The 21,838-nt window shown below is 34.8% G+C and overlaps 1 long non-coding RNA gene across 1 annotated transcript in view; it reads right to left on the reverse strand.

The window, feature by feature from the left end:
• LOC123822000 overlaps positions 1-20,964 on the reverse strand; it is a 75,659-nt gene extending 54,695 nt beyond the window's left edge. The window contains exons 1-2 of the long non-coding RNA XR_006786194.1: positions 20,945-20,964; positions 19,111-19,188 (exon numbers count right to left, since the gene is read on the reverse strand). This is a non-coding gene — a long non-coding RNA (uncharacterized LOC123822000). The remainder of the gene's footprint in view (positions 1-19,110; positions 19,189-20,944) is intronic.
• Between the last annotated feature and the right edge of the window lie 874 nt (positions 20,965-21,838).

The raw sequence follows: 21,838 nt of genomic DNA on the forward strand, positions 1-21,838 counted from the left end.
CCCTTGTTTTAGGGGACGTATCTGTGAAGATGTCACTGTATGGAATGTCTGTTTTCCTGCCAATGTTTTCCTCTAGGATTTTTATGGTGTTACAACTTATATTTAAGTCCTTTATCTACCTTGAAATCTTGAATTTATTTTTGTGTATGGTGTAAATTGGTACTCAAATTTGAACAATCTAACAATTGCCAGAGGGGAGGGGGAGGGGACAGTGGGGAGAAGGGTTTTCAGGAACAACTATAAAGGACACATGGACAAAACCAAGGGGGATGGGGGAATGAAGGGAGGGAGGTGGGTTTGACTGGGGTCAGGGGGAGTGGTGGGGAGAGAAATGCAGACAACTGTAATTGAACAACAATAATTTTAAAAAATGTACATAACTGAGAATATAACAAAGTTCTCTTGTTAAAAAAAAAGAATCAACTGAGTGCATCAATACATAGAAAAACAAATACATGCCTCCCTCTCTCTTGCTATCTTTCTATCTCCCTTCCCCCCTTTGTCCCACTAAAAATCAATAAATAAAAATTAAAAATAAAGAATATATATTTGGTAACAGCAGAATGCATATTCATTTTGAGTTACATGAAAAAAATGATAAGGATAGATCATATGCTGGTCCATAAAATATGTGACAATATATTTCAAAAGAATAATACCCATAATATTCACTAACTATACTGGAATTTAATTAGAATATTCAGATAATCAGAAAGCCATCAATAGATTACTAAATAACTAATGTGTCAAAGATATATCACACAAGAAATCAGAAACTAATTGGAAGGAAATCATAAAAATAAAGCATATAATTTGTGCATTGTTGTTGATGTGGTACATAATTATCTCAATTCAGGAAATGCATATGACACAATAGACACACTGATTTAAAAATATGCAATATTAAAGTAGAACTTCCTTAAGTTGATATAAAGAAGGTACTAATAGTCTCAGCTAAAACTACATTTAATGGTATAATAGACTGGAGAAAAAGGCAAGAATATCTTCTTTCTCCACTTAAACTTTTGTCTTACGAATTCTAACCCTGCGTATAATAAGACAAGAAGAGTAAGTAAAAGCATAGATATGGGAAAGTACGAAGTAACTGCACTCACAGTCAACTTGAATGTTTTTGTAGAAAGTCCTAAAAAATTTTCAAAACAACTTACTAGAACTAAAATTAACAAGTTTACAGAGGGGAGAGAAAAGGGAATTTCAGGGGAGACTGGGAAGGGTTTACAGGAACAAATTTAAAGGACACAGGGACAAAAACTAGGGGGAGGGTAGTAATGGGAGGGAAGTGGGGAGGGTTGGGTGGGTGGGCTGGAATGGGAGTAAAAGGGAGAAAACTGTACTTGAACAATGATTAAAATAAAAAAAAACAAGCTTAAGGGATACAAAGCCATTTTTTAAAAAAGTCAATTGACCTTCTATATAATGATACTTGCATCCAATAAGCGCAAATTGTAATCAGAAGATAATTATATCTATAAAAGGATTGCAAATATAAAACAATTTTGAATAAATTTAAGAAAATCTGTACAACCCTTCTATATAATAAACCAGGACTGTTGCTGAGAGAAATAAAGACTTAAATGGAATTATATATCATTTTAATGGATAGCCAATGCTCACATAAAAACTTTCATGCAGATGTTCATAGTAGCATCATTTACAGTGGCCAGATGTCCATCAACTGACAACTGAATAAACAAATGCAGTATATCCACACAGAGGAGTATTATTTGGCCATAAAAAGGAATAAAGTACAATAAATATTAAAATATAGATGAACATTGAAAACACTATACAAGATGAAAAAAAGCCACTCATGCAAGACCACATATTATATGATCCCATTAACATGAAATGTCCAAAACAGGCAAATCTATAGAGAAGGAAAGTAGATCAGTGGATTCTTAGGGCTAAGGTGGGGAGAGGAGATGACAAAACATTCTGAAACTGATTGTGGTGCTGGCAGCATAACTCTGCGACTATATTAAAAACCACCAACTGAACTAATCCGCATTAAGTGATTTTTGACCACTAATCACTTAATTTTTCCTTCATTTTCTACAAATTTATTTTATTTTATTTTTTAATTATGGTAAATGCACATAACACAAAATGTACCATCTTAACCATTTTTAGGTGTCCAATGGTATTAAGTATATGCATACTGTGATGCAAACATCAACACCATCCATCTCTGGAACTCTTTCACCTTCTTAAACTGAACCTCCATATCCATTTATCAGTTCTTCATCTCCTCCCCTACATCCCCTGACAACCACCATTCTACTTTTTCTCTCTATGAATTTGACTATTTTAAGTAGCATATATAAGTAAAATCATACAGTATTTGTCTTTTTGTAGCTAACTTTTTCTCACTCAGCATAACCTTCTCAAGGTTTATCCATGTTGTGGCATATGTCAAAATTCTTTTATAGCCAAATAACCTTCCATTGTATGTCTATACCATATTTTGCTTATCCCTTTATCTGTCAATAAACAATTGTGTCACTAATTATATCTCTTCATGTCCCTGCTTTCAATTACTTTGGGTATATACCCACAAGGAGAATTGCTGAAACATACAGTAATTCTATGTTTAATTATTTTTGAGGAAGCACCACACTGCTTTCCATTCCTACTAACAATGTACAAGAGTTCAGATTTCTCTAGTAGCAGCCTGGCTGGTGTGACTCAGTGGTTTGAGTGCCCAGTTGCAAACCAAAGAGTCATTGGTTCAATTCCCAGTTAGGGCACATGCCTGGGTTGTGGACCATGTCCCCAAAAGGGGGCACTCAAGAGGCAACCACACATTAATGTTTCTCACACTCTGTCTCTCCCTAAAAATAAATAAATAAAAAATTTTAAATAAATAAAATTTAAAAAATTCACTTAGCATAATGTTCTCCAGTTCCATCCATGCTGTGGCAAAGGGTAGGAGCTCCTTCTTTCTTTCTGCTGTGTAGTATTTCATTGCGTAAATGTACCAGAGTTTTTTGATCCATTCATTTACTGATGGGCATCTAGGTTGTTTCCAGCACCTAGCTATTGTAAATTGTGCTGTTATGAACATTGGGATGCATAACTTCTTTTGGATTGGTGTTTCAGGGTTCTTAGGTTATAATCCTACCACTGGAATTGGCAGTTCCATTTTTAGTTTTCTGAGGAAATTCCATACTGTTTTCCATAGTGGCTGCACCAGTCTGCAACAGTGCACTAAGGTTCCCTTTTCTCCACATCCTCTCCAACATTTGTTGTTTGTTCCTTTGTTTATGATGGCCATTCTCACCCTTGTGAAGTGGTATCTCATTGTGGTTTTAATTTGCATATCTTTGATGGCTAGCCTGGCTGGGCATCTTTTCATATGTCTCTGGGCCCTTTGTATGTCCTCCTTAGAGAAGCATCTGTTCAAGTCCTTTGTCATAAGACAGGTGGTGAAAGAAAAATACCATATGATCTCACCTTTAAGTGGAACCTAATCAACAAAACAAACAAGTACGCAAAATATACCCAGAGACCTTGAAATTAAGGACAGTAACCAGAGGGGAGAAGGGAGGAGATTTTGGCGGGGAAAGGGGGAAGGGTTTTCAGGAACAACTATAAAGGACACATGGACAAAACCAAAGGGGAATGGAATCAGGGGAGGGAGGTGGGCATGGCTGTGGTGTGGAGGGGAGAAGTGGGAGGAAAGGCAGAAAACTATACTTGAACAATACAAAAATAAAAAATAAATTATAAAAATAAATTTCTCCAGTTGATTGTCAGCACTTATTAATTTCTGGTGGGGAGGGGCGTGTTTGTTTTATAATGATGGGTGTGAAATAGTATCTCTTTGTGGCTTTGATTTCTATTTCCCTAATGATTAGTGATGTTGAGCTTCTTTTCATATGCTGATTGGGCTTGCATATCTTCTTTAGAAAAATATCTATTCAAGTCATCTTCCCATTTTTAATCTGATTTTTAGGGTTATAGGAGTCATCTGTGTATCCTGGATACTGATCCCTTATCAAATTGCTATTTGGGAATATTTTCTCCCATTCTGTGAATTGTCTTCTTATTCATTTGATAGTGTCCTTTAATTCACAAAGGTTTTTAATTTGCATAAGTATCAATTTGCCTTTTCTCTTTATGGAAATATCCATGGTGGAATTTCATTTATACAGAAAAAAAAACCTTTAAATAAATTTGAAGACATTTGAGGTCATGATAGCAATTTATTTTTGATTAAGGAAGGGTTGCTTTTTAAAATAAGAAGCTTGGGTATGCCTGTGTCCCTTTGGCACTTGGGCACTTAGGAGACTTCAGAAGGACTTCAGGGGAATGAGTTCCCTCTTCCCTCAGCTAACTCTAAAAAAAACAAAAGAAGTCTGCTAAAACATCTGTGGAAGCAATCAATCTTCAATACATGCCTACACGGAGTCGCTTTACTTTGGAAGTGTTCTCAAACTGCAGCCACAGACCTAAGAGGTCTGTGCTCTGGCTGTGTGCCAAGATCTCTGCATTTTCCTCCTGGAGAAGAAGGCCTAGCCTGAGATTTGACCAGCCTAACTAAAGATTTGTCTTCAGATGCACCTTCTCTCTAGTCCTTTCTACAATGCTATTCCAACAAAATGGGGTTCATAAAAATGTACTCATATTATGATTTCTGTCTATATCCTTGGGGAAAAATAGATGTTCAAAACATTAAAACACTGAGTATGATTAATGTCATCATTTGATTTCAAAGGACATCATGCAAAACAGTGTCTCAAAAAAGGCATTGCTACCAGGTTAGTTTTTCAATTACAAGTGTGGCAATGACTATATATTTGTAACATGTAAATAATAGATGCAATAAACTATCCATAATAAACTATGCATTAAAGAGCATCAGTTATTTTATGGGAATGAGTTTTCTGATGAAAATATTCTGGTTTTCAGTTAGGAATACAGAGTATGTTTCAGACCATCTTTTCTATGATTAAGAGTTTGATAACCTTTGAAAGAAAATACTGAGAAACAATTTTTGATTTATAGTGAAATAAATAGAGCTGTAGCAGACATTTTTCAGGTTTAGAAATTTTCTACTCTATGACATGGCTCCATAAAGACAGAGCCTCATAAATTATTGGGATAATTTCATTCAGAGTTCAGGTTTATTACACTGAGGCCAACATACTGGAAATAATCTTTAGGAAAACAATAGCAATCTGGCCTGTCTTATGAATAGATGGGAAAGCAGGTCAGGAGCAATTTACTAATTCACTCAGCAGTAAAGATAATTACTGTTTTTAATAATAATGTACTACAGGCCAATCTAATTGGTTCATGCCTCCTGTTTAAACTGTTCTAGCTTAATAAGTGCAAGCACATTATATTTACTTTGCTTGGTCTAAAAGCCCATGATACTGAAATTTGACCTTTAAATGATCTCCTGTGCAGTTCTGTACTATTTGTTTTGGATTATTGGAGATCCTGGATATTTTTAGCTAAAATGTAACTTGTATGTTTTCATAGGTCCTCATTTCCTCTCTGTTGTGTCGATTAGGACATACAGAATACATTTAGCATGGTCTCAAAAAGCACATGCCAGAAAAGGAAGAGAAGGAAACAGTTTAAATTATGTGAATTAGAGAAACAGGGTCAGATAAAACTTTAATATTCTTCATTCAGTTAGATCTCTTTCTGCAGTAGAAATGAATTCCATTGATTTTTTTTCTCACTCCAAATTAGTGCTGTGTTACACAAAATGGTTTATATATGGAATCAAAAATATCGTGCTGGGCATATATTTACTCTCAACTAAGAATAAGTAATCCTTTAAGTTTCTTCATTGTCCTTGTTATGTGAATGATTTATACTTTATGGGTAATAATTGTGGGCTGGCATTTCATTAATGCTACAGTGCCAAGAGCAGTGCTAAGGTCCTCCCTCCCTCACACCACTAACCTGGATGCACTGATGCTCCCATGGCCGCAGCCGTTGGGTGTATTGTACATCTCAGCCACCTTTATGGAGATTGTCCTCAGCTGAAATAAGTTGTATCACCCAAGGTCATGTCACCTTCCTGATGTACTGATCAGTCATCCAGTGACTGATCAATGTTCATGATATTGTCTGTGCAGATTTCTTGTCTCAATTCAGGCCAGTTGCATAGGACCATCTTAGCACGAGGTATCAAACTCAGAGGATTTTTTTTTTTGATGAGTATATGGTGGACCATGTACCTTGTTCCCAACCCTGCTTCTTTCACTTCCAGAATGTACTGACAGCTAGAATTCTGCCAAATCCACTTCCTGCATGCACATGCCCTTAGAGTAAATATACCAGATATCCTAGCCTGTGAAGCTACTTAATTTTAACCACTCTTGGGTGTGTAGATTGACTTTCTAGGTTTCTTTCTGTTTGTTTATATTTTTTACATTTTGTTTGTTCTGTGGTTGGTTGATTGTTCTTAACCAAAGTAATATCTCCAATACATATTTCTTATCAACTTTTTAGCAGTGATTTGGACAAAGAATATGACCAAACTATCATAATTTTATGACAACAGTTAACATAACTAAATGTCCTTTAAATAAAACCTGAAACATATTAACTTAGATTTAAATTTGTGTATATCTTTTTTTGTTTCATTAATCTCAATCATATTACTAAAGATATTTTGGAAAATACCAATTTAAATTTATCCCAGACCAAGTAATTAAGATCTGTGATTTCTGAGTACCCAGATTTTAAATTAGATTTTTTCCTAGAAAAAAAAAACACTCAAGCTTTGAGTTGATGAAACTAATAATGAAGTGTAAAGGAGAGACTGGAGGAGCTCTTATTAAAATTTGAACTTTGAATATAATCTTAGTGATTCTTCTAATGATAATAAATATATCACCATCTATCATATTGTACTTGCACTAACACATACATAGAGGACAACGACTGTTCCCCTTATTGTAATAAACAGTCTTATAACTGCCCCCAAAAGAATCTTAACACTTTTCCAGGTTTCAGCCTGTAATTTTACTTTGAAAAGAAACACCTTTTCCCTATTAAATTTATGTGATACAGATAAAATCCCTTCACCTACCCCAGAGGTAGAATCTGTGGCTGCATCTACCTCCAGGTCACTTGAGTACACTATTGTTCAATCTAAATGGGTGTGTAGGAATGGTCGTGTGATCCAAGCAAACCAAAACCAATCTGAATATTACTTCAATGACTGAGAAGAGGTATTATCCTTCTTTCCCATTAACCTTAAGACATTCAAGACTGATAGCTCCAAGCCACTTGCCACCACAACATTTAGTGACCCTGTCTCCTCAGTCTGTTTTATACAATATCCCTCAGTTAATATTTTCCTGTTGCTTTGCTCATGATAGACTGGAGTTAATGGTTTTGGGAACAGTTCTTGACATTTTTATTTTTACAAATTTTTATTTTATTTAACAAGTTTTAGTTCTCTGGTGAAAATCTCTATCTTGTTGTATAGTTCCTTGACATATTAATAAAATCCAGCTTAACATCTACAGATGAGATTGCTATCTTCTGGACAGTTTATCTTTTCCTCTGCAAGACGCTTGGACTTGGCAGACCTCCTAAATCAATCAGGCACTGGGCTGACCTGACACTGGATTGAAGCCTCTTTACAGCCCAGCCTACAGTTTACCTTTGGTTCATCTGGTATTGAGGTTCAGTATCTTGAAGATCCCAGTTAAAATCTGGGGTATTTATAAAGACCTCACCTACTTGCCAAGTCCTGAACCACTCATTTTATTTTTTGTACTGTAACACTGTGGAACACTTTGTACTGCATTCCAGCAGCTTTAGGACTCACTTCTTATTGTCCTTCCCTTTGCAATGCAAATATTCAGCATATGTCTCAAGGGAAATTGGCATATTTCTGGATCAATTCCCTATGCTTCATTCTCACCAACATCTTGGCTCTTGTCCATTCCTGGCTCCTTTGGCATCCCTAAGCTCCACTTCTGTCTCTCCAGACCTGTGAGATTGCCAAAAACTGTGCTGGCTTCTTCCTATTGGCAGAGACCATTATTCTTTTTGTCCTTGGCTAGGATTTGTGCCAAGAATTGGCAAATGCCCTGATGATAGAATCAGCTGCAGATTCAGATTTCTTTTGGGGGGGATCTTGGTCCTTAAAGTCTTGGTTACCTCAGCAGTTTTCTAGTATCTTAAAAAATATGTTTTTAGAATTCAATCAGTTCTTCTTTCTAGTTGTTATTTTAAGGATCATAGGTTTGTTGGCACTTTTCAATACTGAAAAGTTCAGAATTTCCATGTTTTTAACTGTATTTGACATAAATAAAGCAAACTATTTAAACTTTTAAAATAATTTATGTGAATTTAATAAAGTAAAAATAAAAACAGTTTTTTTCAGTTTGTTTCAAAACAAGAAAAATCATGTAAAATCTTGAGATTTTTTTCTCCTGAAGTATGTAATACCAAAAAAAGTTTACACAATAAATTAAAAAAAAAACTAATGATGAACAAAAGCATTTAAGAAAATGAATTATAGACAATATTTTTTCAGAAGGAATAGAATTTGAGATAAAATTTCATTTGGGAAAAATAAGAATATTTTATGTCACTGAGTTTGTGCTTCAACATTCATTTAGAGGTCCCACTGAATGAAATAAGAAGATTAAAAAATAAATCTTAAAAGCTAGCTAGAAAGTATTTTAAACTGTTAATATTCACATTGTACAGCTCTTTATCTTAGTAAATTCAAAACGTTTTTCTGGAAATTTGTTTTTCAATAATGAGCTAATTAAGAAGCGATCCACATTAAATGATCAACATGTAAAGTCAAGGAATTTTCCAGCATAAAAACAGTAAAAAATAGACAATAAAAGGAAAACAGGAAAATATCAAAATATATCACACTAAAAGTATAATGCAATGAACTTTGTAAAAATGCAGAGGGAGAAAACATAATATTATAAAATGTCCATTCTCCCGCTTTGCGCTGCAAATTCAAACTAATTCCTTTGACAACCCCCCCCCCCAAAGTGTTTTAAATGAGACTGCAGCTAGAAAAGAAAGAAAAAAAAAGAATCAGCCATGGTGTATGAGAATGTTGAGAAATGATGGCAAGTAAAACAACATAATATTGATGGATAGAACTGGAGAGTATTGTGCTAAGTGAAAAAAGCTAGGCTATGAAAAGTACCATATGATCTTACTATAAGTGGAAACTAATCAACAGAGCAAATGAGCAAAATAGAACCAGAGACATGTAAATAAAGAACAAACTAACAATGACCAGAGAAGGAGGAGGGAGGGGGATACTGGGGAAGGAAGAGGAAGGGGAAAGTCAAGGAACATGAATAGAGGACTCAAGGGCATGGACAATGTGGCAGGGGATTGGCTGTGGGAGTGGGGGGGCAGGGCAGGGGTGAGAAATGGGGAAAAAGGCAGGGCAACTGTAATTGAAAAAACAATAAAAAATAAATAAAACATACAAAACTAAAATAATTAAAACAGTATAATAATATGTAGAACTAGTGTAAAAAGCATAATAAAAAAGAAGAATGTACAGTGACTTTAAATTGTCAACAACATTGATTGGAGCAAGTAGTAACTATTCAATATCAATACATATTTTGGGGACAATGGTCCATAACCTTTGTGATAGCAATTGGCCATTCATATGTAAAATAATTAAATTCCTAAAAGTAAAATCAAAGCAATAAACATACTAGATGAAAATCTATTTTAATATTATTATGAAAAAATAGGAAAAAAGAACATACAACTATAAAGAAAGACTTTATAACCTTTACACATTTGGTTCAAAAATAAAGCAAATATTAATTAAGATTTGAGGGAAGTTACTTGTATTATGAACAAAAGTGAGTAAGACAGATTAACTATTCATTAAGTTAACATAATATACAAATAGACAATTCACAGAAAAATATTATGGATTGCTTGTTAAAGATTTGTCTGGTTCAAGATTTGCTGGTATATACAGTGAATATTTCACCACATTAGAATGGAAATGCCAGAGTAGAGAAGGAACCTTGATTGAATTGCTTAACTCTATGTCCCCAGGCCTTAGGATAGTGATATCCTGGAACAGAGTTGTTTTTCAATTAAAAATATATGTGAATACATAAATGAATATTATGAAAATACAAATAAAATAATAATATATTCTAATTTTAAAGAGATAAATAATTTCTCTCTGAAAAATGTGAGGACTATTTCATTCCTACAATTTCAGGGAGACTATAAATTTGTAGCACCCTTCTGAACAGCAGTGTGGCAGCATCCATCAAATTCAAAATGTTTATTCCATTGGACGTAACACATCAGGGAAATCATTTCCATGACATGCTCTCACCTTCATAACCCAGCTGGAAATGGCATATGGGCTGGGTAGGTAGGTCAGCATAGACCAACTTTCTCTTGGATTTTTGGTGTACAACCAAAAGACCTGTTGACATGGACCTTTTAGACAGGACCGAATGTCTATGAATCAATAAAACTGTAAGTATACTGAGACCAGATACTGATTTTCTTTCATTGTTTTGTCCCCTAAAGCAGTTAGTACAGGCTTTTCTAGGTGGGAGGCACATAACATATTTGCTGAATACAACTGGAAGTCTGAAATAACTTAAATGAGAAGATCAGCACTGCTCTGAAGAAACACCTTAAAACAATTAAGAGTAGAGGAATTCTTTTGTTGTTCTCTTTGAGGACATATTTTAGAGTTTACTAGTTATGAATATAGAGAGCTACCACTTATTGAAATAACTATTTGAATATACTCCTATAAATCTACATTCACTCTTGTTCAGTTATGAACATCACCACTTTATCCTACAAAAAAAAATGTGTTGTTTTTTTTAAATCCCAACTTCAAGAACAACAGACTTTTCTAACAACAACAACAAAAAATCAACTGGCTTCCTACTTGACAACCCTTTCTGAGAGACCCTTTTCTGTGTGAGTCAAATGATATTCACTGGCAAAGCATTGTCTCCCACTTTTTTTATAGCTTTCTTCAAAATGCCATTGGAGTACTGTGACCAAGAAAACTACTGATCTTTGGCTAAAAAAACTGTTTAATAACTTGCAATATTTTGGATGGGCAATGATAAATATGTATTCAGGCAAATGTAGTTGAATGACAAAGAAATAATTAACAGACAGGAATCCTAAGAGAGTAAGTCATTGAATTACCAATCTTTTAATTTGTCATATAAATATAATCTAAACAATATGAAAGCCTCTATTTTTCTTTTAATTTAACTTGAAACAATTTCCTGTTTGTTTACAAGAAAAACAACACATTTGGTTTTTGGCAGGCAATGCCCAATAGGGAGAATTGTAGTTTACCTTTACTATTTGTGAAAATCAGAAAAGGAAGCAACTGCTGCAAATTGTTCTACATAGTGTTGAAATGACTGAAAATAAGTTTGGACTTTAGAAATTATACAAAGAAACTACTGAGGAGACTTTAGCTTATCAGTAATTATCAATAACTAAGAACTGCTTAAGTTTTCTTAAAGAGTAGCTAGATAAATAGATGGATAGATAGATAAATAATAGATAGATGATAGATTCACACGTACATACAAACATCAATATGCTCCCTTCCCCAAATTGTTGCTAAATTTTAATTGTTTTACATTAAACAATTATGAAGATTTGCAAATATTAGTACCTCCACAGCACTTCACAACACTTTGTTACTGTTTATAATTTAAAAAGTCAAGCCCAGGTAGCTCAGTTGGTTAAAGCTGAGAGGTGAAACCCTACAATGCTAGGGTTTCAGGTTCCATCCCAGGTCAGAACCCATACATGTAAGACTCAACCAATGAATGCATAGGAATTGAAACAACAAATTGATGTTTCTTTCTCTCTCTCTGGATAACCCTCTGTAGAGAAAGCAAAATGACTGAACTTAAAGTTTTCGTCATTTTAAATATTAATTTAATTTAGTGAGAAGAGTGAAGAATTTAGCTGGAACTAACATTCAATCATTTTATTTTGTCAGTGTGTATAGCATTGATTGATAAATATAACTCTTTGATATTTTTTCCAACTTGATTCAATGCTATTTACAACTATTTATTTTCAGCACAGAAACACAGTGTTTTCTCTTCCTCCATAATGATTGATCATCTGTGCTATAAAGGTTCTAGCTTTTATTCTACCTAAAATGTACCCTGCAGTTATTTCTGATTAGTGAAACTGATTCTATTTTTCCAGGACTCTCAGAAATAAATGATGGCATAGATTGATGTCCTACCAGAAGGAAAAAAAAAAACAAAATAAAACAAAACAAATACAAGGAAACAAGGAAGAAAAGAAAGGAAGAAGGCAGGGGTAGAAGGAGGATGGAGGAAGGAACAAAGGGAACCGGGAGAGAAGGAGGAAGGGAGGGAGGAGGAATGAAGCAAGAAACATAAAGAAAAGCAAAAGCTAATGAGTTTTGAATTGATTCCATTAGCAATAGTCATGATTGCCTGCACAGGGGAAAAAAAAAGATTGTTATAAAATAGTCTATTAAAATGCCAGGAAATTCCTCAGTAGTTTAAATACTCTTAAATTTTTAAATGCTATACTAGTTAGCAGAGCTGTAGTAGATTGAATTAAGCATCATTATTGATTTCCCAAGACTTTGTTGGTGTATTGCCCATTTAAACACATTATCAGATACTTAAAGTGTAATTTCTAATGTTTGAAGAACATTTACCTCATTTAAAATAGCTAATAACATCATTCAAATGAGAGAAGGTGTCAGGACTTAATAAATGAAAATGCTGGATGCAGACATAATGTCCATTAGAGCAGAAGCCAAACAGATTCATATAATGTGTTGAATAAAATATTTCAAATATAAAACTCTATTAATAATTGAACTGCATTCTAAACTATAATTATGAAGAGTCAATTAAATAATTATGGTTAAGAACATCCATGATATTATGGAGATATAGTAGAAAATCATCTTGGAAATGTAAGGTTTCAATTCATGTGTAAAAGTGAAATGATTTTCTGTGTGAATAGGCATTTTAATTTGTTTACTGAAATTTTTACATTTGAATACTAACATTGCATATAAACGTTCAGCTTTCTGTAAAAATGAATTAGTGGTGATCTTTTTGTTTCATATTTTACAGCATACAATATCTAGTCAGAATTTTAATGTATTTTTAAAGAGAAGAAATATTTATTTAATATACATATTAGTGAATTATACTTATTCTGGGTATTACTATGAGACTTTGCCAAAACTTGCTCCTTACTTCTCTTACTAATAGGTTAAGTTTGAGATATGCAAAGAAAAATTAAGAAAGATAAACTTTATTTAGAAAGTCTCAGTTTATACTCATATTTCATTGGCCAAGTAGTCTGACTAGGTCATCCACATGTTTGACTCGTTCAGTTCATACATGTTATCATCTAGTTGTGTCAGAGGATCTAGTGTTTAAATGGAGGAATTTATTCTAAGTGTTCAACATTACATTAGTGTTTTATCACCATTTTCTGGGATAAGTGCTTTTAACACACGAGTTAAAATGCAAGTTAATGAATTACTATAACACAAGTCAGTTACATTAAATAATTTCCTTGGAGTCAAAGCCAATTATTTTAGATTGCATCACACAGAATATTCCATTATATCAGTGAAGCATAATAAGAATTACTAGTTACCTATGTTAACATCCAAAAATACAGAAACTTATTACAATATTGTTTATTGACTATAGACCCCTTCACATTCTGCAGCTGTCCCCACAACTCACTATCCTCTGGTAATTGGTCCTTTGGTGTCTGTTTCTATGAATCTGTTTTTCTTTTGTTTTGTTTCTCTTTATATCTGTATTTCAGTTTCGATGATTTCTAGTGTCCTATCTTCAAAGAATTTTTCCCTGTCATATTAAGTTCATCAGTCTATTGAAAGAATTTCTCATCTTTAATAATGCACTTTTTTCTACCATTTATGTTGTACTTATTAAAATATTTTCCTGTCTCTCTGATGAAATGCCTATCTGTTTATACATGCTGTGTATATTTTCCACTGGATCCTTTTATTTTTTTATCAGTCATTTCATAGTCCCTGTTAGATATTTCTGACATCTAGATATTCTCTGTCCCTGTTCTATTATCTGCCTTTATCTCTTGCTGATAAGTGTTTTCCCCATTTGCTTTTTTATGTCTTATCAGTTCTGATGCAATGATGGACAGTGGGTATAAAAATCAGTTGAGATGGAGGTAAAAAGTTTTCATGTTCAGAATGGCCACACCTCATCCTCTGTCATGCATTTCCTGTGAGGCATTGCTGAGTAAGGACTTGAGCTGGTTGGAATTTCGGTGTTGCTGTAATTATCTTCAGCAAACACACACTTCAGATTTTTCCAACAGCATAGAGTTGCTGCCCTGTGGTTAGGGGCCTAAAGTGCTAAGCAGTTTTTCCAGCAGTTATGCTCCACCCCACTCCAGACTGTTCTTCATTATCATGTGATTCTTGCAGGGGAGGTGGGGGGAGATGCACTAGATTCCTAGGACTGCCTTAGCAAAGCACATATACTAGGTAGCTTAAAACAAAAGACATATATATTCTCTCATAGTACTGGGGGCTAGATGTTTGAAATCATAGAGCTAGAAGAGCTGTGTTTTCTCCAAGGCTTCTCTGAGAAATGTTTTATGCTTTGCTTTTAGCTTCTGTCTTTACCAGCAATCCTTAGCAGTCCCTGGTTTATAGATACATCACTGTAATCTTTGCGTCCATTAACACATGGCATCCTCCCTGTGTGTCTTTGTCTCTTCTTCTAATAAAGACACGAGTAATAGTAGATTATGGTCCACACTAGTGAACCCCCTTAACTTGATTACATCTGCAAAGCCCCTTTTCCAAATATGGTCACATTCTCACAGATAAGGCATTGAATGAGAAGGGGTAGGACTTCAATAGATCTTTTAAGGTACACAGTTCCACCCATAATGGAGTTTTTCAGTTCCTTTTGCCAGCTTAGTGAATGCAAGTGCTGTGTGTCTGATTTTGGGGAGGTGAATCTTTGTCAGCATTGTTTCCCACCCTGCATAGTGCATGAACTCTGCCAAGCATTTTGGAGGGTCTTGAGCAGGAGGAAATTTTTCTGCCGCACCCCAGCAGTAGCAGACATTTTAGTGTCACTATGGGATCCTGGTACCTACCAGGTATTCGTGGCCTCTGCCACAGGTAAAAAACTTTTCTCCTACCCATCACTCAAATCTTCAAATGCAATGCCTGGGCCTTGGGGCAGGTGGGGCTTTTACTTCTCACTCAGCAGCTTCCAGCTCTTGACTGACATGTAAAAAGATGCAGGAGTTGGGTGGGTTTACTTTGCATTTGTGTGACTGAACAGAGTCCTCTTAGGCTTTCTGCCCTGACCTCCGCCTCTTATGTGAGCACCTGGAGCAGGCTTATAGGAAATAGGTGATGGGGATGAACTCTGATGTCTGGGGTTCACAGAAGTTCCAAACCTTCACAGTATTCCCCATCAGGAAGTGTTCCACATTTCAGCTGTTTCCTTTTCATATCTCTAACTGTTTCATTGTAAATAACATGTTTCTTAGCTGAGGGTAAATTTAGCTCCTACATTTATCATTGATGTTCTAAATTGTACTAAGAAATGTTTATCTTAGTCACTCTAGATGCTATAACAAAAATACCATAGATTGGGTAGCTTATAAACAGACAAATATATTTCTCCCATTTCCAGAGGTTGGGAAGTCCAAGGTCAAGGCACCAGCAGATTTGGTGTGTGATGAGGGCCTCCTATCTGGTTCACAGAAAACTGTCTTCCCATGGCAGAAGTGGGTGAGGGTGCTCTCTTGAGTCCCTTTTATCAGAGTACTAATCCTATAAACATTCAGTTTATAGCAATGTCTATGTTTGAAATGCTTTTTATTATTCTGTTTGAAAGTCACTGTGATACCTGTGCCTGAGGGTTTATGACTTATATTAGTTTTAAATGTTTATCAGCCTTATTATTCTGAATACTGCTTTTCCCTATTGTCTTTCATTGATGTTTCTGGAAACTTTAGTGGACACATTTTGTGCATTTTGAATCTAGCCTTCATTTTTAAACTTCTTTTATGTATTCCAGTTTCTTACATTTTCATGTCAATTTTTATTTCAAGGTTTATTTATTTGGTGCTTTTAAAATTATTTTGTTAAATTTTTATATTTTGTTGCATTGTCCTATGTCTATGATGATTTTATAGCTTATTTATTTATGGTTTATGCCTCCTATGATTTTGTTACCTGAGATTTTTTCAGTGTTTTATTCTAATGTTTATAGTTACTGCTGAGACAGGCATGTGATGGATCATTCCTTTATGTGTTTTGTAATTTTAAATGTGATGTCATATTTCTTACCACTTTAACCATGGGAATCCTGTCTGGATGAAAATGAGTGAGTGCCGTCCCAGATTTATGTCTGCTTATTGCCAGGCACCTTAGAGGCCTAAGTAATCAGAGAATAGTTTTACATTACATTTTTTTCTTTAGACCTCCCAGACCAGGTAGGTAATACAATTTTAAAAACACGCTCATAGTTATTTTATTTTTTCGGATGTATTTTGGTAGCTGATTTTTAAAAAATGAAAGTAGTAATAAAAGTTGTTTTCCTTAAACGAATTACAAATACCTAGTGCTAGCGTTGCTATTCCTCATTGCTCCTTCTTTTTTCCCTACATAAAACTTTTCACCACTGAAATGCTTGAAGCTTTACTGATTGTTGTCTATGAGTAGAATAAAAGGTCCTTAAGGATAAAGGTTTTGTCTGCTCGGTTCACTACTTGTACCCAGCATGGAAGCCCACCATTATTTGATTAATTTACCTTTTATCTCAAATCACTTTCACCAAGAAAGTGAGCAAGTCTCCTGGCTGGTGTAGCTCAGTGGAGTGAGCGCAGACTGCGAACCAAGGAATCGCAGGTTTGATTCCCAGTCAGGGCACATGCCTGGGTTGCAGGCCACGGCCCCCAGCAACCGCACATTGATGTTTTTCTCTCTCTCTTTCTCCCTCCCTTCCCTCTCTAAAAATAAAATCTTAAAAAAAAAGCGAGCAAGTCAGATTATTACATGTGGGATTATATTTTAATAATGTGGCATTAAAGGAATTTTTCCTATAAATTCCAGATTAGGAGGAGGAACAGTATCATCTAATTTATCCTTCTTGGACAAGTAAAAGGATTCAGTTTATAAAGAAAGCAGAGGATGATTATATTAAAATAAATTATTTGTCTATTCTTGAAAAGATGTATTTTTTCAAAATTTTTAATTTTATAAATCCAGCTATATTTTTATTAAAGCTGTAACTAAATCAATAAAATATTTTATACCATAGAACCCTTTTAATATTTAATACAGTAAATTTAAGGTATAATGGTTACCAGAGAGATGTCTTCCTGAGTTAAAGAAAAACACAGTTTTCCATATTTTGAAAACATTTTAGAGTTAATTTTGATTATATATATTTTGTCAAAACATAAGTCAGTTAAGAAAATAAAGATAAGGTAACATTTGAAAAATATAGTAGATGGATTATTTGGTAATACAACAATAAAAATATTCAATGTATATAACATTTTAGAAAAACACTTGGTATGTTGAATTAACAAATTTGAAATGATATAGAGTTAGTATATCAAATTAATACCATTTTAAAGTTAATACAAGGTGAAAACAAGGCATTGCTCTTGTTTTGTGTTATTCTGATTGTTGCGTATTATTTCTAATTTGTCCACTGTCTAGTTACATATATTAAAACTTTGTCAGTATCTCTGAATAATCAGTCATCTTTGATGAACAGGTGATTAGGTGGAAGAAATGAAGACAAAAGAGTTGCATTTAGTTGGATTAGGAAAAAGACACATTAAAAAAAATCAATGATGATTAGCCAATTTCATCTTTTGCTTGCTGTTACAAATCTATATCTTTTCTATATGAGGTAATATTTTAGTTGATGGATGGAAGTTAATTATTACTGAGACATGAGTATCTCAAACAGTCAAGTCAGAAGGAGTTGTCCTGAAAGCTCTCAGCATTCATGACCTAGGACCACTCAACTATGTCCTGCCAAAAAATAGATACATTTTGAGAATTTCAATCTAGAACTTTGAATGTATAAAAAGAAGACTGTTTCACCTCCATTTTGGACAACCATGAAAATATATAAATTATATGTTTATATAACAATATAAACATATAATATAATTCAAGATGTCCAGAGTTTCACTGTAAAGTGGTACTGAGGTCTTGCTTCAGTAGTGAGAAGATTCAGGGATATCAAGTGAAAAAAATAAACTTGATAGTGAATATAGGATATGTAGTTATATACACAATCTACCCCTGATCACACGGGCTTACATGAAGTCATTAATCTATCTTTTCTACATCAATAGAGGTGAACTATGCTTTCTATGTAGAAACTGCTGCACACACTCAGTTTTTATAAGACAGTCACAAGTATTAGCATCTTTCCTAAAACAAACATCAGATGAACAAAATTTTTAAATGTTTCTTGCTTTATTTTGAGAATGTGATCACTCCACATTAGAGGTAAAGCAACCTGCCTGACTTTGAGAATAAAAAGGGAAAACAGTGCACACCTCCTCCACTTGAAATAGTCATTAGGGACAAAAACATAAGACTGATACACTGTTGGCTTTAGCGAATGTTTGGATTCCCATCTTATCTATTTGTCCTATCTAGAATTGAAGAAATCGTCTTGCATGGTCACTTTTGGACTAAATACTCAGGGCAACCTGAAGTGTACCATCAGCATCCGAGGCGGTAGTAAATTTCCAGTTTACTGCATGTTGCCAGAGCCAAGCGAAGATAGAACAGGATGGTGTTTTGTGTTCCAGACATAAACACAGCAGCCATCCCTGTCAACAGTTGCTATTTGGATGCATGTATGGTCTTTCTCTAAAAATTCAAAGCAATTTTACTTGCTATTTTAAATCATGTTTATGCATTAACATTTGGAATATCAACGATGTTAAACCAGAGGTTAATGTTGTGGTCTATTTATTTTGTGACTGTTTAAATTATCTTTCAAAATACTCTCCACTTTTCAAAGTCAGAATAGTAGTTACCTTGGGGATCTGGAAACTGCATGGAAGAGGCCCGAAGGGCTTCTGTGTGCAGGTCATAGTTCATTCCTTCCTCTGGGTCTGCAAACAGATGTATTCAAGTTGAGGACATTAATCAGTCTCACGATTGTGTGCCAGTCACTTTTTTGTGCATATACTTTTCTTCACTCATAGATTTACTCTAAAAATAGCTATGTTCCTTTGCAGTTACGTTCTAAAACAAAAGTTAAAATAGTACAGAAAATTAGATTTCTTGTTCACATTAGATCATTCTGGGATATTTTTATAATATAAAGGCCATAAGACAGATAAAGTGACATGGAAAACAGAACATTAAATGTCAACTGAACCGCTGTATTTCTTCTTTTTAATTTTTAAAAAGGCTAAGGCTGGTGTGAAAATAACCAGTGCTCATGAATAACTTTATAATTTATGACCTTATACAACATTATTGTCTGATAAATCTTCATTAAAAGAGTCACAAATACTATTTATAATGTTATTATAAATAATTAGATTTATAACATATAATTATAATTTAATATATATTGTAATAATTAGATATACTATTATAAATAATTAAAACAATTTATCATTATTATTACTGTGGACAAAGCTAAACACAAAAATTCTATTTTCTTCAATAATGTCAGAACATTCCTTCTATTAAGATTTAATATATTTATTATTTTTGAAGTCTGTGTAACCACCTTAAGCCCCCATACTCAAAATACTTCACAATAGCAAGCCAATTATTTTAAAGGTACTGATGAACTTAATGACAAGTATATTCTCTATATGTTTATAATGTGAGAAAATAAAATGCATGAAAGGCAATTTGTTTGGGCTCATTCTGATAAGAGTAAGTCAAATGCCTTCCATCCTATCATTTCTGCTCATTGATCAATAATATTAACATTGGAAGAGTAGAACCAACTTTTCCTTGAGAAACTTCAAGGTGGAAACATCAGGAAGTTCTACATCCTAAAAAAAATGCATGTACTCCTTATTCCCACCATTTTGTTCTTGCCTAAAATACCCCTGTAACATTTTTTTTTCCTAACTGATGTCCCAGAATTACTTATATACACCCAAAACTCTAGAGTTGGGGCTGTACATAGCAATGCACTCAGCAGATGAGATCACAGTACACGTTGCTTACCACCATGTTAACAAATCCTTGCAGAAGAGCAAATAAAAACATGTAATAATTCAAGTGAAGTGGGATTTTGAGGAAATTGTTCAGTCACAGATCTGGGCTCAGTGGAACCAGCCCCTGAAAGCCTGCTGCCTGATTTCTTTGCTGTGTCATCCCGTGCATCTGCACAGCTTCAAGCGTCCCCTGTGTCAGGCACGCAGGTCTCAGAGCAGCAGCCACCTCAGTGTGTGCCTGCAAAGCCTCTCCAGGGGCTTTACACCAAACTGCCAGAAAACAGGACTGAACTGGAATTAGAAGCTTGAATCTCCTATCCAGAGAAGTAAACAGTACACGGCCTAGAAGTATTTTCCTCTCCGTTTAAAAATAGAGATGAAATTTAGCTGCTAGTGCATTGCTCAATCCCCCACCATCTCAGTGAGTTCATAGTGTGTAAATATTGTGATCTTCATAAATAAATACTGAGGCACAGCTGGCGCCGTTAAGATATCGCTGTTAGGTTGCTGTGGCCCTGTTATCACCAGTGGGTGTTGCTAATTATTCTCAGAACTGAGGTTCTGGCATAGGAGGGGAATGGAATGTAGAGGAAAGTCAACAGAGGTTGAAAAAATAAAATAAAACATTGTTTGTTTCTGTCCATAGCAAGGACATTCCACCCTTGTGAAAGCCAGAGATACTTACAGCTGTAGGTGTGGGTTGCTCTTCTCTGTGAAGATGGTTTAACAACACAATTTATTTCACCCTTTGATTGCATTCCAGCTGATTAAAATTCACACCACTTGTTTGTAAGGGCAAGAGGAGGTAATTGGGGTGTTCAAAGGACAACGCTGTGAACCTGAATGTCTTGAATGAAGGAGTTTACCAAGGGGAGGGAAGGTTTTTTCCCTTCCTCCCACCTATTCTGACAGGTGTGTTAATGGCCTGCCTTGCACACTGCACACAGAAGAGGTTCCTTGTGTGTAAACCATCTTGACTTGAGAAAGCAAGTGCTCTTTAGATGTATTGTCAAGCAGAGGGAAGCTGTGTGTGAATTACTACATTCTTTTTTGAAAATGCCAAGGTTAATTTTTAATTGTTGGCAGCAGGGTAGACCTGATGACCACAGCATTCCACACAGGTAGAGCTTGTGCTGGCTCATCACATTGTTGCTGCTTCTCAAGTAATCTTTTTTGACTTTGAGCCCAATGGCTAAGCAGAGAGGATACTGTTAAAGGGCATTGTGTTGTGCTCTTATGTTAAAATATCTACTCTCATTTACTGTGCTCAGCATTTCATTATACAACAGGGAGGTGTGACTTCAGAGAATGCAAATAAGCACAAGTCAGATCTTGGTCCGGTTCTCCTCACATCTCTTCTCAACTAGCCTTACTCTGGGCAACCCTTCTTCCCCAACCTGTAACACCACCTTTACCCTCAACCCCCATATTTAAAAGGATTCAGATCCTTAGGGATGGATCCTTAGAGTCACAGCTGTTCCTGTGACTCTCACAGGAGCACCCCTGTCCCCTAAAATTTATTACAGGACCCGAGACTATTGGCAATTCCCTGCTGTTTTATTCAACAATATCTCAACAG

This window comes from Phyllostomus hastatus, unplaced genomic scaffold, assembly GCF_019186645.2.
Source record: "Phyllostomus hastatus isolate PE091 unplaced genomic scaffold, TTU_PhHast_1.1 phas_contig_40, whole genome shotgun sequence".
Classification (NCBI taxonomy): domain Eukaryota; kingdom Metazoa; phylum Chordata; class Mammalia; order Chiroptera; family Phyllostomidae; genus Phyllostomus; species Phyllostomus hastatus.